General features: G+C 45.4%; 1 protein-coding gene across 3 annotated transcripts in view; it reads right to left on the reverse strand.

Annotated features, from left to right (window-relative positions):
- Window positions 1-24,311, reverse strand: part of Pkig (cAMP-dependent protein kinase inhibitor gamma) — a 67,185-nt gene that overhangs the window by 14,173 nt on the left and 28,701 nt on the right. Inside the window, exons 1-2 of one of the 3 annotated variants that reach the window (XM_055602219.1) lie at window positions 18,632-18,723; window positions 9,489-9,558 (exon numbers count right to left, since the gene is read on the reverse strand). The exons of 1 other annotated variant lie outside the window; for it this stretch is intronic. The gene's annotated coding sequence lies outside the window, so the exon portion shown is untranslated. Of the gene's footprint in view, window positions 1-9,488; window positions 9,559-18,631; window positions 18,724-24,311 lie in introns of those variants that run through there. One more of the 3 variants, XM_055602218.1, reaches the window with a different exon arrangement.

Here is a 24,311-nt window from a genome sequence, read left to right on the forward strand (position 1 = left end):
GTGGAGCAGGATGGGGTCTGTAAGCAGGCTTAAGCACGGCAGTGACCTGCAATGGGGTCTAGCATCTAGTAAGATTTTTTTTTCTTAAGTGTTTATTTCCTTTCTGTCACTTTTTTGTCCCCTGCCCACCCAGCTACCCCAGTCTCTAGACTCAAAGAAAGAATTTAAAAAAATGGAGCAGGAAATGGGGAGGCTCAAGAAAGCGGTCTTCTGTGCCTGCCAAAACAAACACCAGATGCAGTAACCACGCTTAAGCCAAGTTCTGTGCTGAATTTTCTCACTTGTGGTTTCTGATTTTAAGTCAGTCTCATGATGTATCCCAGGCTGGCCTCAAACTTCTGATTCTCCTGCCTCAGCCTCCCTAGTGCTAAGAGTACAGGGCAGTACTACCACATCTCGACCTCTGCATTGGAGTTTGTGCTGGAGATCAAATTCTTCAGTCTTTTCACCGATGTTTGGTTGAGTCTATGAATTTGCCTTGCAATTTTTAATACACAGCAAAAGAAAAAAAAATACTGTGGGATATCAATTTTAAATCTCACCCTCTCAGCAGCTGTGCCCTAGCCAGCAGGGCCATGTTGTGATTTATGTAGGGCAGGGGGCCTACAATCTGTCAGTCTGTGGCTCTAAGCGGGCCACTGGGATGAAGTAGTAAACAGTCTCACTGGACTTCTTGGTGGCCAGGCATGCTGCTCCCTCGCTCTCTTGCCATTCGTGCCTTATCTAAGTTGGTTGGGGCTCAGCTGCGAAACAAAACTTCCAGAAAGGGGAAGCCCCCTCTACAACAAAGGGAGGGGCAGGAAAGGAAAGTGAAATCACTTCCAGGCAGGCTCGCCAAGGTCCCGGGCTGGGCTGAGCTCCAGCTCTGCTGGTGCCAGGTGGGTGCCTCTGGGCATGGCTCCCCCAACCTTAGGGGTCTCAAGTGCAAATGAAGGGAAGACAGCCATCTATGTTTGTAGTAGTTCTGCAACCTGTCTACAAGTTGTTTGATGCTGTCTAACATGACTGACACCTAAAAGGTGATAGAGCACTAGCCTAGCATACATACACTGAAGCTTTAGCACCATCAAGAAAATTAAAAAGGCGATGGGGGGAGGGGGGCGGTTCCTAACTTAAATCCTTTTGAATGAGTTATGAGATGGCTTTTGGACTAACTGCTCTTCTTCCTTCTCTTTCATTTCTTCCTCTTTCATTTTCGGGAGGCGGGGAGGGGGGAACCCATCCAGGGTCTTCCACATACTACTGAGCTATACGCTAGTCTCTAATTTCTAACATAAAAGGATCAATGGTATCTGTCTGACTCTAGGATGAAATTAGTGGGTCTCATACAGAGTCCATCTGGCTCTTCTGGGATGCCTGTCTCCAGCACTTGAGCAATAACAGAAAATCAGAGGCTGACATACAATGAGGAACCCAAACTAGCTCCAGGAAGTGACCACCCAAGGACGCCTGAGCTGCATGCATGGTCAGTCACTAGCTATTGCACAACCCTGTTAATCCAACTCCAGTCACTACCTATGCATGAGAGATAAACGCCAGAATTACTCAGGCAAGCTGTCCAAAGTTCTAACCTACAGAAATCAAGAGAAAAGTTACTACTGCTGTTCCCACTACTGCATACCAAAGTGATGTGTGGTGCAACAGTAGAGAACTGGAGCAAACTGGAATCACTTCCAGCTCAGGTTCCTCTTCAGCTCCTCTAAGAGTCCTGCCAAAGTCACCCCCCAAAATACACTGAGTAGGATGAAAAGAAGCAAGAAAGTATTACAATAGTTCTCTACGATATTCATCCAATCATCCAAACATTTACTGATCACTCACTGTGTGCCAGATTTGTGACTGCATGTTATGGACAGAAAAACAGCTTGACACAGTGTGGCCTGAGGAAGCTCCTGGCGTAGGGAGGGAGACTCTGAACGTTAACTCTTCACAGGCCACAGTGTGTGAGGCACACGGGAGAACAAGAAGCACTGCATTGCTCTCAAAGTCCCTGCCTATGGCTCTGTAGACGACAGGAGGGGTGGGGTGCTAGTACAACAGCCCGTGCTGACATTCTACTGATGAAAAGCATGACGGCCCGCATACCTGGTAAGTGGGCAGAGTTTAGGAATACTTCAGAGTATCTTACGTAAACCTTTAAAATGTCACAAACATTGGTAGCTAAGAGCTATAGCAAAAAGGAACAGACAGAATGACGAGGACGCCTGGCATCTTCTTTCGGTCTCTGCGCATGAGCACACTTCTGCATACACACACACATACATAAATCTTACAAAACCTCCTGCCCCTTGCCTACATCAATCCCAAAGTGAGGTCAATCAGAGACATGCTCAGAGCTTCTTAGCTAATAAAGCCATCTATTACATATATTAGAATCAAATTTCATTTCTCTTAACTATTCTCTGAGGAAGGATACGTCCCCAACACCATGATTCTCACACTGCGACTCTCTAAGTGTCGAAGTCCTCATCTGCAGACACTAAGTAGGTCAGCAGCTGCCTGGGCAGGGAGGGAACAAGAGGGTGGCGGCAAAACAAGCAGGGTTTCTTTGTGGGTGATGGGGATGGCAACGGATGTCCAACTAGGAAGGGCACTGACTTGTACTCTTTACTAGGTGAACGCTGTGGTGTGTGAGTTCATAAAGCTGTAGAAAGAAAAACTCCCTATCTAATCTGACGGAGACATACCCTTCTCCCGCAGACACCAGTGCTTCACTGCATTATGCCCGAAGCCTTCTCTCAGGATTTCCCTGTGACTGTGGTTTCTCATACAGGCTAACACACAGCGATGTTCTCAGTATCACAAGTTCTGTGGCTGTATGTCCTATGTAAAACAGTTTCTTTTTCTGCTTTTTCCCTAAAAATAAGGCAGGTGAGCTGGTGTGCGTTAGTTACACATTTCTAACTGGCTCACTTGTGATATAATCTATGGCAAGTCACTCAGACTCCTACTATAGTCAGTTTCTCCACATGTAAAACAACAGTCCCAACTTTCTTGGGGCATTATGGCGGTTAGGTACAACAGCATGCAAGATGCATTTAGTGGTACCCTTGGCAGTGGACGCCAGACAAAACTGAAGCTCACAACATAATTTTAGTTTGTTTTGTTTTCGATTTTTTAAGACAGGGTTTTCTTTCTGTTTTTGTTTATTTGTTGTTGGTGGTTAGTTGGTTGGTTTGCTTTGTTTTGCTTTTTGAGACAGGGTTTCTCTGTGTGGCCCTGGCTGTCCTAGAACTCTCTTTGTAAGCCAGTCTGGCCTCAAACTCCCGGAGAGCTCACCTGCCCCTGAGTTCAGGATTAAAGGTGTCTGCCACTATGCTTAGCCCCAACACATTTCTTGCCATTGTCAATTCTCTCAATGCTCACAACACCAACGCTCACTATAGTCCTTCCGTGGACTCAAACCAGGAAACTCGAGACATGTTGAGAGCACTAGAGGGCTGTGTGCAATGAAATAAGAGCCAGGTTGTGCACGTCACGGTGGGAGTCTAGAACATCCCACAGGGTAGCTATGAGCTTTGGCACTATTTGGCCATCTATCTCTGCTCACCTTTGGCAGAAATACCACTATCCTGCACTGGATGTTCAGATGGTCCACAGCACTAGGAATTCTCTCTAGATTAAAAGTTCATATCTGACAATCTAAGGAAAACTATGGAAAATTACCAAGAAAATGTGCATATGCATGTAAGTACCAAGCTGTGCTCATGACGACAGAAGCCTTGGGGTCCTTGAGGTATCTCCACAAAGCCCAGTAGTGTCAAAGTGCTCAGGGCTCTGGCCCTGAATGTTCTAAAAGCAGCTGGAGCAGAGGCTAACCCTCCTACACTCCATCTGAGTAGAAAAAAACATCTGGGAACTGACATTTTCAACCAAGTCACTGCATACAAGCATCTAGGGGATTCCCAGAGGCCCTAAGTCAGAGAGGACACAAGCCTGGGGTCCTGGGAAGCAGCTGGCAGGCGGGTTACAGGCTCCTCTGATAGGCAGCTGGAGAGACCTACTCTCACGTCAGCTTCCCACTGGCTCTGCAAGCAGGGAAGAATCTCAGCAGAGGGGCTGGAGGCAGGAAAGGGCCAAAAGCCCCCAAATCCTGGGACTACTAGAAAGTGAAAGAGAAAAAAGGCTGTAGATTCTGCCCTGGTTACACAGAGATGGTGCTGAAAGGAAGTGGGAGGGGTGAACTGTGGGTGGGAAACTGAGTCACAAGTTCCATGAATTACCACATGTGCCAAGGGAGCAAAACAGACCATTTCTGAAGACTGCTGGGAAAGTAATAAAAAAAAAAATGGGGGCTGCTTTCTCTAAGTCCTTTCCTTCTATACCCCTGAAGAAGCAGGGACCAGGAGGTAGAGGATGAGAGTTAGAAGCTGTCTCTGCCTACAGAGAGTTCAAATCCTGGTCCAACTGCTTAGTTAAGGAGACTCCTAACCTCTTTAAACCCCTAGTTCTTCACCTGTGAAACAGGGATAACAACTTCCCTACATGACTAAAATAAAAACTAGAAATATTAAGTGTATAGCACTTGGCCTAGACAAGAGGTTCAAGGCAAAAGCTACTATTATCACTTATATTACACTTATAAGTGGATATTAGCCATAAAGTACAGGTTAACTGTGCTATAATCCACAGTCCCAAAGAATCTAAGTAACAAGGAGGGCCCATGGGAGGATGCTTGAATTTCACTCAAAAGTGGAAATAGACATCTAAAATAAATGAAGGGAGGGAACTGGGTGAAAAGGGGGGGGAGGGGAATGAGGGGATCAGGGGGGGACTGGGAGAGGGGGCATCTCTGGATAGGGGAGGCTCCCAGAAATCTATGGGGGATGACCCTAGCTGAGACACCTTTCACCAGGAGTTAAGGAGCCTTAAGTGGTCACTTCCTATAACTAGATGGGACTTCCAGTGGGAGGAGGGGGACAACAACCCACCCATAAAACCTTTGACCCAAAATCTGTCCTGCCTACAAGAAGTATAGGGATTAAGATGGAGCAGAGATCGAGGGAATGGCAGGTCAATGACTGGCCCAACTTGAGACCCACCCCATGGGAGAGAGCCAACCCCTGTAACTATTAATGATTCTCTGCTATGCTTGCAGACAGGAGCCTAGCATAACTGTCTTCTGAGAAGCTTCACCCAGCAGCTGATGGAGACAGAGGAGGAGACCTACAGCCAAACAATAGGCTATAAAGTGATTAAATAAATAAATAAAATTTTAAAAGTGAGGTAAAATCTATGATGTAGCCTTTATGTAGTTGAAAAATAAAAGGCATAGATCTTAAAAAAAAAAAAAAAAGGTTTGGTTTTACCACTTTGTGGCTCTTGATTGTTGGTTAAATGATGCGATTTCTAGACGCCTAGAGTTCTGCTCAGTAAAACACAAAATAATAACATGAATTGCCGAGTAAGATACCAGGAAGAATGTGGCCCATGCTACATTCTTATTTCTGCGCTAAAGTATAAACCATATTCTAGACGATGCAGCAGCTCAACAGGGTTAAATGATGGCTTCCAATGAACTGGATAGATGTTTAAACTTTTTTAGCATTATAGTGGTAAAATTCAAAAGTAAAACTTTCGTGTGCGTATCTGTATGTATATTCATGATATACAGTGTGATGTTTATGTATTTCTGGGCATATATATATTTGCATGTATATACTAAATCGCCTAAACGGTTACCACATTTATCTAATATGTATCCGTCACCTCACTTTTTTTGTGGTGAGAAGACCTAAGATCTATGCTCTGAGCAACTGTCAAGCATGTAACACTTTACTATTAGCTCTAGATATTGTGCCGTACATTAGACTTATCATTCATTTTATAACTGAAAGTTTGCAGCCTTTGGCCAACACCATCTCATTCCTTAGTCCTCAAGCCCTGAGAACCACCTTCTACTGTTTCTCTGAGTTCTTTACACTCCATATAAAAATGAAATTATGTATTACTTCTTTTCCTCTGCTTGCCTTGTTTTACTCAGGATAATTATGCTTTCCATGCCCATCCTTGTTTATAAATGACAGTCTATCCTTCCACTTTAAGCAATATTCACATACATATGATACAGATATATATATAAGATATACACATACATATATATCATATTTTTATTTTCCTTATCCATTCATCTGTCACTGAACACTTGTTGCTTCCATATCCTGGCTACTGTGAATCATACATAACGCTATAGTAAACACAGGACTGCAAATATCTACTTAGGAGACTAATTTTATCGCCTAAGACAGTTCTATTATTAAGTTGGGGTGTTAGTTTACTTTTAAGACAGGGTCTCACTATGTGCTCAGGCAGGCTTCAAACTCACAGCAATTCTCCCATTTCAGTCTCCTGAATGTTAAGATTATAGGTATCAACCACCAGACCTGGCTATGTTTAATTTTTTGAAACTCTTGCCAGTTCTCCATAACAGCTACACTAATTTACATTCCAACATCAAACAAGGGCTTCTTTGATCTCCCAGAACCTTTTATCACAGTGCTTCTAACACATGTGAGGTGGCTAACTCACTCAGTTTAAGTTGCGTTTCCCTAATGATTATAGATACAAAGATCTTCCCATACATCTGTCAGCCATTTGTATGTTACCCTAGAAAAACTTACTTGGGGGGGGGGGGTGGAGTAGCACAAACTTGTAGTTCCAGCCCTTGGGAGGTAGAGGCAAGAGGACTGTGATCATAAGGCTAGCCTGGACAACATAAAACCCTGTCTTAAAAAAAAAAGTAAAAGGTCAGATGTGTAGCATATGACCAGTGCCAGCACTTGGAAGCAGGATGCAGGAAGATCAGAAATTAAACAGAACCTGAGCTACAGACCAAAAGAAAATGCCCAGAAAACTAAGCAGACACACTCCCAGCTGCCAGGGAACTTGCCCACAAGGCAGAGAGATGGCCTCGATGCACCTGGAGAAAAAGTCTTAGAAAAAACACTGAACAGACAAGTGGCCCCAGGGCTCAGATCTATATCATGCGTTAGTCACCAATGGCCTTGCTAAGACTTATGGCTCAGGAGAGAGCAGGAGCTGTGTCTCTGTTTCTCCATGGCCTCTGCCATGTCTGAATGTCTACAGTAATACACAGAAACGGCAAGTGCTACAGTGGGCAGAGAGGGGCTCTTCTACCTCAACTTGTGCCACCAGAGATAAGTACTGTCACCTCTAGGCAATTTGGTTTCCTTATCTGTAATACTTGGGTACTTCACAAGACTAAACTAAACGAAGTTAAGAAGCTTTAAAGTAACTCAGATGTAGTGGTAGCACGCCTTTAATCCCAGCACTCAAGAGGCAGTGGCAGGCGGATCTCTGAATTTCAGGCCAGCCTAGTTTACAGAATTCCAGGACAGCCATGGCTATACAGCAAAGCATGATGCTTACTAGTTCTAAAAACCTTCTCTTATGGCCATGGCCAAGCACACACCTAGTCTTCAGTCAGCATTTGCTTACTCCTTAAAAGTGACATCATGGGAGAGAGAGGTCCTTAACATAAGACAAACAACAGCTAGTGAAACCCCAGTATCCTGGTGAGGATTTCAACAATACATATGTGACAAACAAGGAAGAGAGGTTTCTGTAGAGGCCCTAACTGGGCATGTAAACTACCCACAGTGGAAGGAAACAGAAGAAAGGTAATGCCTGTCATCCTTTACTAGAAGAGGCAGTGGTGCTCACAGGTATGAAGGGACTTGTACAGGGCTACCTGTACCTGCTTTACACTCAACGACTCTCTCCACCCCCACCCCTCACCTCCTCAGTCCCTCTATGGAGATCATTTGTCCCAGACTCTGTCATCTCTCCACATCAGGGTCCACAGGCAGCAGGAGCACAGGCCCTGAGGAGAGGTAATGAGAGCGGGTGGGGAGGGTAAGAAAATTAACCTGACCCAGTTTCCGAAAGGGTCACCTTTCTAAGCCTAACTCAAATGGCTCCTGGAATACCATTCAGTGTCTTTCTGCTTCAACCATCACAGTAAAGCCTGAACTCATTTGCAGCCATCTGCAGACTCAGCTTCAGCCCTGGCTCCTCCTCTGCATTACACAAGCCCATGAACATGGACACACAGGCCCCTCCAGCCTCTGGGCTTCCCTGTGCTGCTCCAGAAGCCATGAGGCCTGCAGCCCATTGGGCACAACCCTCTGCAGACCATTTCTCACTGGCTTCTATACCTAAGCCAGACAACAGTCACTCATCTAGCAGCCAGACCCCTAAAGCTTCCTGATGAGAAGTACTGTGTCTGACACTTCTGAGGTGGTACCCAACATCCACCTCACACTTGCTGATGAAGTGAGATAAAAGACTATTTCCTGATTGAGTCTAAACAACTTCATTACAGCTGTGCTGTTCCTATAAGACCATCCTTCTCACACATCCCTAGCTGAGAAACAAAAACACAACAGATCCAATGGGCTCTTCAGAAAGAGATGAGCTCAGCACCAGGCTCTCAGCATCTTGCTGATAGTTCTAGTTGTGGAAAAGAGCCGGGTAGACCTGGGTCAGCTGGGCACAGGTGGCCTTTCTCACTCCCTTCATAGTTACAGCCTTGGGCAGTTCATGGCTGGGCGGATGTCTGCGGACCACGTACTCCCAACCTGACGATGCACAGTGTGTCATGGGATTTTTAGATGTCTTAGGTGAAAAGCCAGGTGTGGTATACTGATCCACACCTTTCATCCCACCACTTGGGAAGCAGAGGCAGGTGGATCTCTACGAGTTCTAGGACAGCCAGAGTAACACGGTAAGACCTTGCATCAGCGAGCGGAACAACCCTGCTGCCTGGTGTAGACCAGGCACCGCCACACCTCCATGCCAGAACACCTGGCCGTCATAAAAACCATGGACACGACCCTAGGCAATGCACTTCTAGGCAGCCTCTTCACACTGTGTAACCAGTTTGTCTCCAAATGGAAGGTGCCTGCCCCCTCCCTCCTCAAAGGACTGCTGGGCTGTGCCCATTTCTTTAAACTGGGCTTTGCTTCTGTTGGTAACTCTAACAAAGCCTTAAAACGACAATTCCTATAATATGCCTGGTTATTGTAAACATTCCTTCATAACAGAAATGTGCAGAAAAAGTTGAAGTCACACCCAAAGTTGCTAATCAGCTATGTATGACTCCGTCTGTTTGGGTACATGGCTGAAAAAACCTGCTAAAACACCGGAAGGAAGCTGTCTTTCCAACACTATGAAAAAATTGCCTGGATGAAAATCAGGCCTGTGGCACTGCAGCATGATGTTATGTAACTACTGCTAAGAGCCACCCTGCCTTTTCTTCAGGCGACTAAAATTCCCCTTGAACTTCATTTAGAACCTATTGGCTTTCTTCAAGCAAAAGGAAGAAAGGGAGGGAGGGAGGAAGGGAGGGAGAGGGAGAGACAAATGAAAGAAAGAGTGAGAGGGCGAAAGAGAGAGAGAGAGAGAAAGGAGGTGTAGGCAAACTTGTGATGGGATGGTACAGAGGTATGAACTCCATAGTTACCCACTTAGTTTAATTTCTTTTTCCTGCTTGCATTTCTTCCGATTTTTCACTCTTGATTAATCAGTGTAGAAAGTCTAAGAAACCAGAAGAAAAGAAAACAAGATTAGAGCCAGACATACTCTGGGCTATAAACTAGAACAACCTTTGGGGAAACAAGTTTTGCAGAGTCTGTTAACATGAAATGAGTGCATCCTTTGAGTGGACCCAATGCTCAGGAACTGATGCCATAGATATCAAATGAGGAAAACATACTGTGTGGAATTAACTGTCTATATGGGGAATGGAGATAAATGCTTAGGTATCAGGATGCCAAAACACTACACAGCCATTTCAAAGTACAAAGAATTCACATGGAAGGATGTTTATGCTTGGTTGCTTAAAAGACTATTGTGAAATTGCATATATTACTGCTGTTTTTTTTTTTTGTTGTTGTTGTGGGGGACAGTCTTCCTATGTAGTACCAACGAGCCTCACAATTTCCTCCTCAGTGCTGAGGTGACAGGTGTGTGACACCATACACAGCTACCTACTTACCTGCATGTGAGGCAGTAAGTTGCGTTTGTTTTCACGTTGAGAGGTGGTGGTGAGGATCAAAACAGAATAGGTTTTCTGATCCACTGTTCTGTTTTATTTTTTTGAGACATGTTCCTGGCTAGCTGGAATTCTGTGCTGGCATACAGATTACTGTGAACTTCAGATCAGCCAAGGCTACAAAGTGAGACCCTGCCTAATAAACAGATAAAGCCTAAAAGATAAATCCTTCGCCCTCCCCCCACGCAAGCCAATTCCATCCAGCCCTGGTTGTGGCCGGCTGCTGGGAAGAGGGTGTTTTAGACCACCTCATCTCTGTTCGCTGGCTGGCTGCTCCCAGCACATGCTCTGGCTTCCGTATCTGTGAGCCCAGGAGCCCAAGGAAGAGAAATGTGAATATTGTTTGAATCATTTAGACAGGAGGACAAAAAAAAGGGGAGATGATAAAAATAAAAGTGAAAAAAGCTAGGCCCTCACAACAGTTGCCTGAGAGAGAAGTGTCTAACTGAATTAGCCATTCAGTTCCCTGCAGAGACTCTCTTCTCCTTTGCTGCAATGCTCTGCTTCTAACTGCTGCTTAATTGATAATAAAGATTTCAGTAAAAATCTTTATTTTTACTGCAGTGACACCTCCATCTCTACATATCCTACGAAGCATATTGTGCTTTGGCCTCTACACTTCACAACAGCAACCACCATCTTCAGGCCCTGCTGCACTGTTAACTTTCAGCCATCGCATTCCTCCCTGTCCTGTTGCTTTGCCTACATTGGCCTCCTTTCAGCTTCTCTAACATTCTACAAGTTTTTCTGCCTCCACCATCTTTCTTATGTGCTCCTCTCCCTGCTGGGTTAGTTTTCTGTCTCCATGACACCCTTAACCTTAATTCTTGGCTCTTGGCTCATGGCATCAATGCCTCCTAAACCCATTTAAACACCACCTCTTCAAGGAAGCCCTGGCCCACACTCTCCTCTATCTCACTTAACCTGTTTCTGTAGTACTAACACCTGTTCTTGGTCTGGGTGAACTTGACTTGGGGAAGGACTACTCCTGTTTCCTTTTATACTCTCCATCTATCACCTCACCCAGCACAGGTGATGAATGAATACTGACTGACCACAGGAAAATGCATCAATGTGAACCGAAGGTACAGCTTCTGTGCCACAGATCCTCTGCCTTTCAGACTTGCCACACTCTCTGGGTCCCTCCCAGGATACATGACAACAAGTTCGTTTTATTGAGATACAGCCTTTTGTAACTGAGCATTTACTCCTCTTTCAGACTGTAAGCAAGTGAAAAAAAAGAATATTATTCCTAGGAGGCTGGCTCAGTAATTATGTTCAGGTCCTGGCACACAGATCACTCACAAAAGCCTATATACCTATAACTCTAGCTGCAAGGGATCTGATGCCTCTTCTGACCCCTGTGAGCAAATATATACATACAAATATACACACAAATATGTGTGTGTGTGTGTGTATATATATATATATATATATATATGTTTGTTTTACTCCAAGTTAATTATATTTGTGTTTACATTTATTTTTTTCTATTATTTTTTTAGTTGAAATGGGGTCTCTATACATAGTCCTGGAAATCACTATCTACACCAGACCTGCCTCTATAGAGTTCCACCTTCCTCTGCCTTAGGAGTGATGGGATTAAAGGCATGTATCAGAGCTGGTTTCCTTTTATTTCTTTAACCCCAGGAAGGTTATTTTTTTTTTTAATTTTTTGCTCTGTTACTTTGTTATACATTTAGTTTAGTTTCAATTTTTTGTGTCTCTGTGTACATGCCTCTTGTGTGTACCTGTGTGTGCATGTGAGAGAGAGAGAGAGAGAGAGAGAGAGAGAGAGAGAGAGAAACAGACAGACAAAGAGAGACAGATGGGGCAGGGGTTAGAAAGCTATGATCCATACTTCACAACTCAAGAATTTTCAGGAACTGAATGGTTGGCCACCATCTTGGATGGTAACTATGTATCTTTAAAAAGCTTTTTTTTTTTTTTTTTGCTTTAAAATTTGTTTTTGGCCTTGTTTTATCTGTTTTTAGAGACAAGGTCTTGCAGCTGTAGCCTAGGCTATCCTGCAACTCTCTGCACTTCTCCTGTCTCAGCCTCCTAAAAGACAAGATTAGGGATGTGAATCGCCATGCCTGGCAGGTTTTGCTCTTTTAAAATATGTTCCCAAGTGTCCTCGAGATACAGCACAACTAAGAACCACAAACATCTTCCTCCCTCAGAAGTGCAGAACTGTCTGTAGTTAGGAGATGGAAGAAGTTTATTGTTTAAGTTTATTGTTTAAGTTTATCTGAGACTGTCTTGCTCTTTAGTCCAGAAAAGGCCTCAAACCTGTGATCCTCTTGCCTCAGTATACTGGAATTACAGGCATGTGCTACCACATCTGCTTAGTTTTTAAAAAGCTTTTAAAAGAAAGATCTTGGCCAGAGCCAGACATGGTGGCGCAAACCTTTAATCACAGCACTAGGCAAGCAGAGGCAGGCAAATGTCTCTGAGTTTGAGGACAGCAGAATTTACACATCAAGTTCTGGGCCAGCTGGGGCTAGCTACATAGTGAGACCCTGTCTCAAATCAAACAAATTTAAACAAATAAAAATGCAAAAGGTCATGTCCGCTTCATATTCCTCCCACAGCACCATGCAGGAGGCCTAACACCCATGTTTTGACTAGGGCAAGATGAATGGAGGTGGCGGCCCCACCCACTCGGACAGTAGTTCTGCCTGTATAGTGGACTGCAGCCCAGAACATGCATGCCTCCAGGATACACAAACGCACTAGGCCCAGGGAGAAGCATGACAGTGTGAGGAGAGGATGGGGAAACGGGTACTCAAACAGAGATGCCAGAAGCAAAAGCACTGAGCAGTGATTTGTGTATTTGTCTGCACTATCTAGCTTTCCTCCCTAATGGGTCTAAGTTTGTAATGGGGGCATCACAGTAAACACTATAAAAATAAAGTAACACAGCATCGCTGGTGACTTCAGACTCCAAGTCATCCATCCCTAGAGTTGGAGTTCTCAATCTGAGGACATCCCAGAAGGGGCCCCTGCACTTTGTGAGGAAGCATTCCTTCCACTCCTCTGAAGCACAGCAGACAAGAAGGTGAAAGAGCAAGGGCCTTGGCTGCAGCTTGCAGCTCCCAGTTGCTCCCAGCAACCAGAGCTGCAAAGCTGCAAGGACAGGAACTGGAGGCAGAGTGTGGAAAAGACATTCAGCTCAGAGTCTCTGTGGGACCCACTGTCTAGCCCTCCACAGATTTTTTTTTTTTTTTTTTTTTGTACCACTTGGCACACTTGAACCGTAGTAACTGTTCACTCCTCTGCTGTCTTCCCTGAATCACTGGGCTTGGGAGGTAGCCTCATGATGGAGTGCTTGCCTGACATGAACTTAGTTTAACCATCAATGCTTCATTTAAACAATACAAACAAACAAAAACCAACCAACCAACAGCAACATCCCAGGAACCATGTGGAATTCTGTGCAGGGTTTGGTAGCACATACCTATAATTTATAACACAAAGGGAAGAAGAGGCAAGAAGATCAGTAAAGGTCAGCCTCAGCTATCTAGTGAGTTTGAGCCAGCCTGAACTACACAAGATCCTGTCTCAAAAACATGGAGGGAGATCACACAACTGTAGCTGTGTCTATGATTCTTTTAGACAATGCTTAGTGCCATGGGACTGTGACAGCCAGCCCTAACTTGACATTGCCATTGCTTGCCCTGGAAGAAACCACTCTATCCCAGTCATTAATGACACTTCTTTCTGTTTTCCCTGGGTGGTCTAGTTTGTGTGACAATTTATATATGACTTCCCTGTGATGGCTAAAAAACTTAAGCAGGTACCAGGCACCCCTTATATAGCATTGATCTTTGTCCTGAAATGCCTGTGAGATCCTAGGGGCCTGAAAATGGTGTTACTGCTGTGACACCATTAACTGCTTAACTAATTAACTGCTTCCTCTGGCTTTCATAAACCCATTTATTGCTGTGGGACAGGATGGAATGGTATCTTTATTGCTGCATAATGGAGACAAGAAGCAACTGAGGGGCATAAAGCAATTTTCTCACCCAGCTCTGGACACCACAGAGCATGAGGTGATTGCGATGCCCACCTTTATAAACACTTCCTTTAGCTCCTTTTGGCATGGCAAACTCCTGGTTTGGCTCTAATGCTGCCGTTCTTCTTAATTTATCTTAATAATAAATTCATTTAATCTAACTATGAATTGAGTCTAATTCTTTGGTCTTTGCCAGTGGATTCAAACTCCTCCGTATCAGTGTGAGACCCCTCAACACACATTTACAGAATAGTAGGACCACACCTATAAAGTACTACATAGAGCTGACCTAGAGCCCTGGGACTTAAGTGTGCACTAGCCAGCACCTACTTCCTCTCTTTGGGGCTCTGAAAGTCCATTATCCTGTCTAAAGAGCCAAATGGAAGCAGTAATTTCTCCAAACATCAACAAAGCTTCTCTTATGCTGGGAAATGCTGGCTTCGTAGAGTGGTAAGTTCTACTCTGTACTTCACAGCTGAGTGTGCTCCCAGGGACCCAGTGCCTTTTAGAGGAAGCCACGCCAGTGTTCTCAGGCATCATAAAGGGTTTCTGGGAGATGGTGAGCACAGCCGTGAGCCATGAGTAATGACTGTTTCCAAGAGTTCCCACTTCTGTCTTTGCTTAGGAGTCACTTGTGGCGCCTCTCACTCATCTGGGTAGATGGGGTGTGCTCAGCGTCTCAAAGCTTCGGCAGCCAGTAGTAGGCTTTTCTTGCCAGGCCCAGGCCCTCTGCTCCCATAAGAGCAGCACCTACTTCTTTCTGCCTCCATGCTGCCAGCTAACTTGAAGTTCAGCATTAGATGTCTGGGACACAGAAAGCAGCCCTGAAGCCTGATTTGTAGAGCCAAGGGGCATTCCTGCGGTCTGCACGTAAACACCCACCTCTGAGTGCAGGCATAGATGCCTGGGTACACCACTAACATTCTTGCTCATGTTGTAAAACAGCAGTCTAGAGTACACAGTTCGGTTTTATTTTACTGTTTTGTCATTTTGTGGTGGTGGTGGTAGTGGTGTGTATACGTGCATGACAGTACACCCCTGCCATGGCATGTATCTGGAGGTCACATGGCAATTTTCAAAAGTCAGTTCTCTGCTTCCAACATGAGTTCTGAGGATGGAACTCAAATGGTCAGGCTTGTGCAGCAAGCTCTTTTACCCACAAACCCACCTGGCTGTCCTTGTGTTTTGTTTTTATTTTGTTGTTTGCTTGTTTGGGGATAGGGTATCACAGTCTAGGTTGGCCTGGAACTCTTTCTACATAGGTCTGAGGCTCAGGATAGCCTAAAACTCATGACCATTTTCCTGCCTTAGCTTCTTAAGTGCTGGAACTACAGATGTGAATTACCATGCTCAGCTCAGAGTTTGGCACCAATCTATAGGTGCTAATTTACTGTATTTCATCCACTCCCATGACATCCGATGGGATAGATCTGAATGTGATTCCAAAGGCAGACAGGCTCCGAAAGAGGAGTGAAGCTGTGTCCAGGGCCTCTGAGCTAAGACAGAGTGAAGCTGTGCTTTTCCTCCTGTCTTCCAACCAAACTCTAAACCAAAAGCACTGGTAGACTACAGACACCAACTAGTCCAGGGATCCCAGAGGCCCACTGTGGCCAAGGGCTAGGAGCCAGGCAGCAGACTAGAATGCATAGTAAACTAGGTTGGGGGTGGTAATGAAGCACTTGGCCTAGTCATAGCTTTAGGCCAAAACACCACTCTGTACAATACCCCTCTTGAAGCAGAGAGAGAAACTGAGCCACAGGGAGGTACTGTGGACAAGACAGCAGCGTGGGGCAAGTTCAACGGCGGCAGGGACAGACTATTTTCACTCAGTACTCGACCTCTATCACCTGCTAGATGTGAGAGCTGGGCAAGGCAGTCCCCATCTAGGTACCTCTTTCTGTGTAAGATGGAGAAAACCTCTCACATCACTGCTGTGACGATTAAAAGGGATCAGCTGAACTGAGAAGCCTAACCTTGTATGTAACACACATTTGAGGAAGACAGGAAACCCACACAAAAGCTCAACACAGAAGTCCCTTCCACAGCCTACCTCTATTCCCAAGATACCCTAAACTCACTGCCAGGATGGTGCATGTTAGGAAAAGCCCTGCAATGGCACTATGATAGCACAAACAAGAAACTAAAGCCACTGTTCCTTGCATATGAAGAAGGCATGCCACCACTTTCCACTCCAGCTTCCTGGCGGGGAGCTGATAGCCCAAGCCCCACCCTTTCAGAGCATCATGGCCTCACTACCACCTTAGAAAGAGGGATGGTCTCTATCCAGAGTTCCTAGCTTTTGGGGCCAGGCTGGGTGAGGCACAGAACAAGTCCAAGCCTGTCCCTGCCCTTGCTACAGGGTAGCTACAAGTCCACCTTAGATGGTACAGCCCCTGGGGAGGTCTGCAGCTTTAAGATATGCCAAGGGGCTGTGAGAACTCTCCCTCTAACCCTGACCTTACTTCAAACAGTTTCCAAACAATACATCCTCCTGAGGATTAGGGTCTCTGCTGGCCTTAAAGATAAAGAATTAACAAGCCCTGGAACAACAGCTGGCTTTTGCTTTTGTTTGCATCCCAGCCTAGATATCCTTTCCCTACAGCAGTGGTGGCCAGGACACTAGGTTAAAAGAAAGGGCACAGAGGCGAGCACTGGGATTTTCCCCCCCTTCCACCTCTTATTTTTCTTGCCAAACTAGAGCGGTAGATTTTTAAATTGAAATGGGATTGTTGAGGCTGGGAAGATGGCTCAGCAGTTAGAAGCACTTACTCCTCTTCCAGAGGACCCAGATTTGGTTCCCAGTGCCCAGGTCAGGTAGCTCACATAAACACCTTAACTTACGTTCCAGGGGACACGGACTTTTACCTTCTTTCAGGCACACCAAATGTGTAGAAAAGCACAAAAATTCACAAGCTACTTAACAGTGCCTGCTTTCTGTGTCTGTGTGTGTGGCGCATGCACATGCATGTACAGGAGGGACATTCGAGTGTGTGTGTGTGTGTGTGTATTGTTTAAGGCAGGGTCTCTCACTGAACCTGGAGCTCCGTGGGCTGGCTGGCTAGTGAGCTCTATGGAAACACCTATCTCCACAGCCCCAGCTCTGACATTAAAATGCACTTGCCATTACACTGACTTTTCCATGTAAGCTAGGGATCTGAACTCAGGTCCTTGTGCTTATACAAGCAAGCACTTTACCCACTGAGCATGTTTCTTGCCCAGCGGAACTTGATTTTCCCACCTGGCTGGTTTTTAGCCAATCTGGAATACTGGACACCAAGGGCACTTTGGCCCAAAAGCTATAATGGTAAACCTCAAAAGAAAAGAATACAAAAGCTCATCTGGTTTTGTGCCCTAAGAAAACTAAGGTCCAAGTGTACGAAAGGCCTGCCCAATGCTGCATACTTTCCTTGGGTGGCTCTTTATAGTGGCTTTATTTTTCTGTAGTCTGGGGATGGAAACCAGGGAGGCCCTGTATATGGTGACAAGTGCTCCACCCTGAACCTAGTCAATCCCTGCTTTTTGCTTAAGGCTAGAATATTTCCCTCTTAGCTGCAACTTCTCAAATGTATTTAACCTGCTTAGCTCAACCTATGTAACTGCAGTTTCAGAGAACCCTGTGCCCACTTCTGGCCTTTGTAAGCACCAGGCATGAAAGTGGTACAGGCAGACCTCCCAAGTATACATTTAGGCAAAACATTCATACACATAAAAAAATATAATAAATAAATAACTTAAGAATATATCAAATATATGTAACCTGTTATTTGGGGAGATGGGTAAGCATGCCATAAGCCAACTCTAGCCACCTAAAGACATCAGCTGAGACCCAACAAGGGACCTACAAGGGTTAAGGAGCCCTCCCCCAATCTCCGTGGCTTGCCTTGTTTAAACAGACTCCAAGAAAAGGAAAGCCTGAGGGCTTATATGGTCTGTTTATTTCCTAGACACAAACAACAAAGTTTTAAAAGGCAAGAAAAGGATCACAAAGCCGAGGCTAAAGTTCACTCTCCTTCGGAGCCTGGAGTTCTCCACACAATTGCTACAATATGTGAGAGATTACTCCATGAACCCAAGCAAGGTGGTAGTCAACATTTAACATATTGCCAGCACTTTTCCATGGAGGCAAGAGGATTAGGAGTTTTAATATACCAATTTTATGTGTGTGAGACAATTCTTTCTTGAATTCATAAAACTTTTTAATTGGAATTTTTAAAAAACCTTTATAATAAAAAAAACTATTAAAATTTTACTGACAGCAATTTCTAAGGTTAGACTTGGCTTTTTAGCCTGTGGGGTGGGGGTGGGGGACAAGGGGGTTCCCTGAAGGCTGTGGAGACTGCTGAAGCTCTCTGGAGAGGAAGTCTTCGGTGGGGATGGGGCCTGCCTTCGAGAATGAGGCTCACACTCAGCAGCCCTGGTCAGCTGCAGAGAAACCTGTAGTGTTGGAAGCAATCACCCATGCATCATAATATAGAAACAGACCCTCTGTAGGCAGCAGGCTGGGGTGGGGGCAGGCAAGGCAGTGCAGCTGTACTCACAGGAGCCAAGTCTCCTCCGCAGAGGTCCTGGGTCAGAAGGGAAGGGAAGAAGCCAGAGTTCAAGAAGGGCAGTGCAGACAGGAGCAGGCAGCCTTTTCTCACTCCCTGTGTCTCCTAAATGAAAGCACTTCGAGGTTTTAGTGGGTGTTTCCCACGTCTCTGGCCAAGTAAGTCCCCATTTGTTGTAATCCAACTCTCAGCCTGATGATGTCAACCACTCAACCCACTTGCTCAGTTTCCACCTCTCTGTCCATGGGAGAGATCTATTTCCTTCGGACAATGAGCCAGGAGCTGTAACTGCATCCCAGGCCCGTCACATTTGTCAAACATCCTTCCTTCAATTTTCAGCGCTGCGGCCTCAATGACAAAAGGCTTCCTATGTGGTCAGTCAGTTGCCAGGACTCCCAGCGTAAATCCCTCTGCTTCTCAGTCACTGGGAAGACTGTGGCTGCCTGCACTCTGCTGGGCTTCCATTCATTTCTTTGGTGTGTAATGTGCTAATTAGGCTAGAAACTTCTCCATGTCTCCTCCATTTCTGCCCCTCTGCCCATTCCTCCAAGGTGTTTTCATTTCTCCAGCTTCCTAAGAGTGTGCTGGGCACAGTGGTGTGTGTGTGTGTGTGTGTGTGTGTGTGTGTGTGTGTGTGTGTGTGTCCTTATGTCCTTATGCAGGAAAGACTTGGACACAGCACTGGTCTGTTGCCTGGAGAATTGGCTTCATGTCTTGGCTCCGCCTCAAGCAAGTCACTGGACCTCAGTTTCACCAGTAAAATGATAACATGAGTGTCTTTCCTGTTTGAAATTCCATTGGAAGCCAGTGTGGGCAGAGCTTATTATCAAATGCATCTTGGAGCATTTTACTCCAGACATATAGCCACATGCCTGAGCAGGAGGAAACCCTGGCCCAAGATGCCTGGCCTTGTGGGCTTCTGGGGACCCCTTTATAGTAGAGTTAAAACAGTTCTCTGGGAGAAAACCTAAAAGAATTCACTGAAGGCGTCCCAGAGGACATGAAACAAGAAAACAAAAACTACTAGATAAGATAAACAAGTATGAGAACTGAACTGTCCTTAGGGACAAAGCCAGCAACGGTTAGGCTAGATAACAAGAATGTTGCATCTGCAGTGCACTCTACCAGGAAGATGCGGCAAACCTCTCCCTCTTGCCTGTGAGAAGCAAGGAGGCCTAGGAAAGGCTCCCCAGACCTCAGCCTCTCTCCCTCTCTCTCCCTCCTTCTCTCTCTCTCTCTCTCTCAATTTTCTAACTGTAAAATGGGATGCCAGTGGCTTCATTTTAGGATTCCAAGAAGTGACACAAGAGGACTGAGCCAGTGGTCAGCACAGATGAAGTACTGGACAGATGTTTAGTCCTCACTGTTGTACGTCACCTGTTCTGAGTCTCACCACATCCCTAGAAGAATTATTATTATTCTCTTTCCTCAACAAGAAAAGGAAGCAAAGAAGTTATGTGATACGCTTAAAGTCACACAAAAGGGCCAGAATTAGCAACTCAGGCTCCTAACTACTAAGTCAGAATGACTATCACACACATGCCAAATGCTGTTCTTAAAACAGACATCCCACCCAGCCTGACAAAAGCACTCAGGCCATCAAGTCAGACAGGGGGCTTACTGGCTTTGTGGTCAAAACACCAGGTGGTTCTAACTGTCTCTCCCCAAAGGGGTGGAGTTAACATGTGTGTGTGTGTGTGTGTGTGTGTGTGTGTGTGCGCGCGCGTTTGTGCGCGCACGATACTTCCATGGGGATGGGAAGTTAGGGCTGCAACTCTGCTGGTCACAGCTCTTTATGGTAGATGGGGAGGCTGTGGCCCTTTGTAACTTAATAGGAATTTTAATTAGTTCTCATAGAACTTTGATGCTTATCAGGACTCAAGCAAACAGACTCTTCTTGGGAGAGTGTGTGCCAACCACAAGGCTTTAGAACAAGTTGGTGAACTGTGGTGGAATAAAAACCACCAGCCTGAGAACCCTGTTCTCATGAGAACCCATGAGAACATAAACAACTGGGAGGGATGTGGGGGCCGGCAGGACCTTCCTCCCACCGTGGATGACCTAGGGCAATCCATTTGTGCCTTGGATGTGGAAGGGAGGATGGGATCAGAACATAACATCATAATTTCCCCTAATAAGTTCTTTGTGTGTTCTGTGCTGTATGCGAATACACGTTTGTTAGGTGTGTGTACATGTGTACACATGTACGTGGAGGCCAGAATTATATGCTGGGTGTCTTCCTCAATCGTTTCCCAACTTATCTCTTTTTAGATGTATTATTTTATTTTAGCGTATAAGTGTTTTGTCTACATACATGTATGTGTACCAAGTGTGCCTGGTGCCTATGTAGGTTGGTCAGATGGGGACACTGGAATCCCTGGAACTGTAGATATGGTTGGTTGCAAGCCATAGTGAAGGTGCTGAGAACCTAATGCAGGCTCTCTGTAAGAGCAGCAAGTGCTCTAACTATTGAGCAATCTCTTCAGCCCCTCCGCATTATTTTTGAGGCAGGGCATCTCACTGATTCAGCTAGACAGGCCGGCCAGGGATCCAGGGATCCTCCTGTCTCCACCCCAGCACTGGGGTTACAGATGTGTGCAGCCACATCTCACAAGCATGTGGGTGCTAGGAGTCCAAACTCAGGTCCTCATGCCTACATGACAGGCGCTGTATTGACTGAGGCCTCTCCCCACACCCTTCCAGGATCTTGTGAGGATTAAGTGACTAACACACACTATAAATACAAAAATATTTCAAAAATAAAAATCACAACATTTTAATGGTAGAGACATGATTTTCTAATTCTGATTCAGTTTCATGGTTCTCTGCCCTGGTGATGATGCAATAAAGTCATTGATATGAAAAAGAAGCAAAGTTGAATAAGAGAGAGCAGAAGAAAGAGACTGTATTTCTCCAGAATGTCAGGCTGGGTCCTGCACAAAGGCCCTCTGAGAGCTGCCCTGAATGTTCCCCAGCCTGGTGGGGCAACAATGGGCTGGTTCATTCTTTAGCTGTGCTTCATCCCACAAGTGCAAGGGGCATCAGGAAATAAGGTTGCATTCGTGGGAAAGGTCACTTTCCTGACATCACCTCTGGCTTGAAACAAAAATAACAGGAGTTCATTCACAAAGCATCAGTTTCTCCAGCACGTAGCTCCTAACACTTGCCTTGTAGATCTAGTAACTATACATCTGTGGCAGAATGCATAAAGAGAGAATTCTAATACCACCAAGCTACAGTCATGACACACTCATGCTGTGTCACAGCTGATGACAGTAGAAACACATGTAAACTAGGACCACACACAGCCAAGCCCCATACACATGTCACTCCATGTAATCCTCAGGGCCTCTGATGAGTACTCACATAGGACAGGCATGGAGTTGGGGAGGGATGGGCTGAGAGAGCTTCTCATAAGCCCAGGGGAAAAAATAAAGCAGCATGGTGCTCTATCTCAGGGATCTCCAGGAGCAGGCATGGACAACCCTGATGATCTCACCTCATGGCATTGCTTCTGAAAGGGCCTTTCCACTCCACAGACAGCAGTATGGACCCCATGTGAGACAGAAGGAAGGGAGGAAAGTGGGCACAGAATTGTCTGAGGAGTTTACACAGCCCTTCACCATGAAGCTGCCCTTCACCCTGCCCTCCCTAGGCTGCAAGAGCTTGGCCTGCCCTCAGAACAACCTCAGTGCTACCATAGCCTTTTCTTTTCATTTATTTGCTTGTTTTTGTTTTTGAGACAGAGTTTTTCTGTGTAGCCTTGGCTGTCCTGGAACTCACTCGGTAGACCAGGCTGGCCTTGAACTCACAAGATCCACCTGCCTCTGCCTCTGCTGGGATTAAAGGCACAAGCTACCACTGCCAGGCTTTTACCTTAGCCTTTTCTCCTCTGAGCCACCTTTATTTCCAGGTGAGTTTTTACTCCTTTGCTAGAATCTTAAGAAAAATATCTGTTTCTGAGTAACATTTTATATAGATTATGAGACATTAGTAGCATGAGAAAACCCATAAACCAAAGTATTTGTCAGAGGACTGGAGAGATGGCTCAGAGGTTAAGAGTACTGGCTTTTCTTCCAAAGGTCCTGAGTTCAATTTCCAACAACCACATGGTAGCTCAAAAGTATATCCATCAAAAGTGTTTGTCGGATATTTATCCTATGCAGATGAAATCGTCTATGTGCCTGTATACATCACCTCACCAATCCCCACAGAGCTCCTATGAGGGAGGCAGAACTGTTCCACTCACACAGACCAACTGGGCCATCTGTTCAGTTAGCAATTCACTGGTATTTCTTTTTTGTTTGGTTGATATTTGAAGATTTTCTGTCTGTCTGTTTGTTCTGGTGAGCGTGTGTGAGCGTGTGTGTGTGTGTGTGTGTGTGTGTGTGTGTGTGTGTGTGTGTAAAGGGATGCTGTTGTTTTTCTAGTGATCTCCAGTTTTTAGACTGGCTCTCAATCTGTAGCCTGGGCTAGCCAGGAACTCATGGCAATCCTCCTGCCTCAGGGTCCCAAACATTGTGAATATAGGCATGAGCCACCACAGCTGGCAACGGTTATCTCTTGACAGGAAGGTATACATGAATAGATTCTGGCTATCACTATCCACTTTCTTGATGCACAGGGCTGGTATAAACTATATGATGTTTTGTTTGGTTGGTTTTTTGAGACAGAGTCTTACTATCTCTGGCTGTCCTGGAATTCACTATATAGACCAGGCTGGCCTTAAATACACAGAGATCGCCCTGACTCTGTGCTGGGATTAAAGACATGTTTGACTACACCCAGGTGTGCATGCTTATTTTAAAAAAAAAGTGTACCTCATAAAGCCATTCCAAGTGCCTCAAACAGTGCTGAGTAGAAACACACACACACACACACACACACACACACACACACACACACACACACACACCCCTTGTACATTATAAGCAAGGCCCTCCCTCTGGGAAGGTCATTAGAGAACAACCGATCTTTCTTCAAATAGCTTCTAAGAAAGCAATGCCAGAGTCAGGCATGGTGACATACACCTGGTGGGACATGAGAAGCAAACTGGTATGTGGAACCCCAAAGAGCATCTCAGCCCGGAAGTTACAGTAATGGGGGACTTGGAAGACCCTCCAGCGGCCAGCCAGCACCCCCCCCTGTTGCACACAGCGTTGGAAGCTCCACACCCACAGGCAGACAGGATGGTTCCTTATATAAGCAGGGATGGCCTAAGGCTTCCGCCAGAAGCCTGGCCTCTTCACTATGACATTTGAGGTATCTGGTCTACCTGCTGAGCCTATTGGTGTGCCCTGAAGCAAACCACTCTTCCTACCCACAGGTGTCCAACAATTTTCTAGGAAGAAGAGGCCTCTGGAGCAGATAGCCAATTCTAAAGGAAGCCAACAACCTATGCCTAAAAGGAGTCTTTCATTATTGATCAAGAACAACCAAGAACATTATCACAAGAAAACCGTCAGCACAACAAAGACTAAACTAAAGAGAAATAGATCCAACAAATACAAGAAAATCAGACAAGTGAGAAGGGTTTTATAAACTCTGGTCTTGAGGAATTCTGAAGACACTGTTTCCATAAAGCATAAAGGAAACTGATAAACATGAGCTCTTGAGAATGAACACTATCAATATGGAAGCTAACACTTCACCAGGGGGCTAGGGAGTGAGG

The sequence above is a fragment of the Psammomys obesus genome, unplaced genomic scaffold, assembly GCF_907164565.1.
Source record: "Psammomys obesus unplaced genomic scaffold, mPsaObe1.curated_primary_1811, whole genome shotgun sequence".
NCBI classification, from domain to species: domain Eukaryota; kingdom Metazoa; phylum Chordata; class Mammalia; order Rodentia; family Muridae; genus Psammomys; species Psammomys obesus.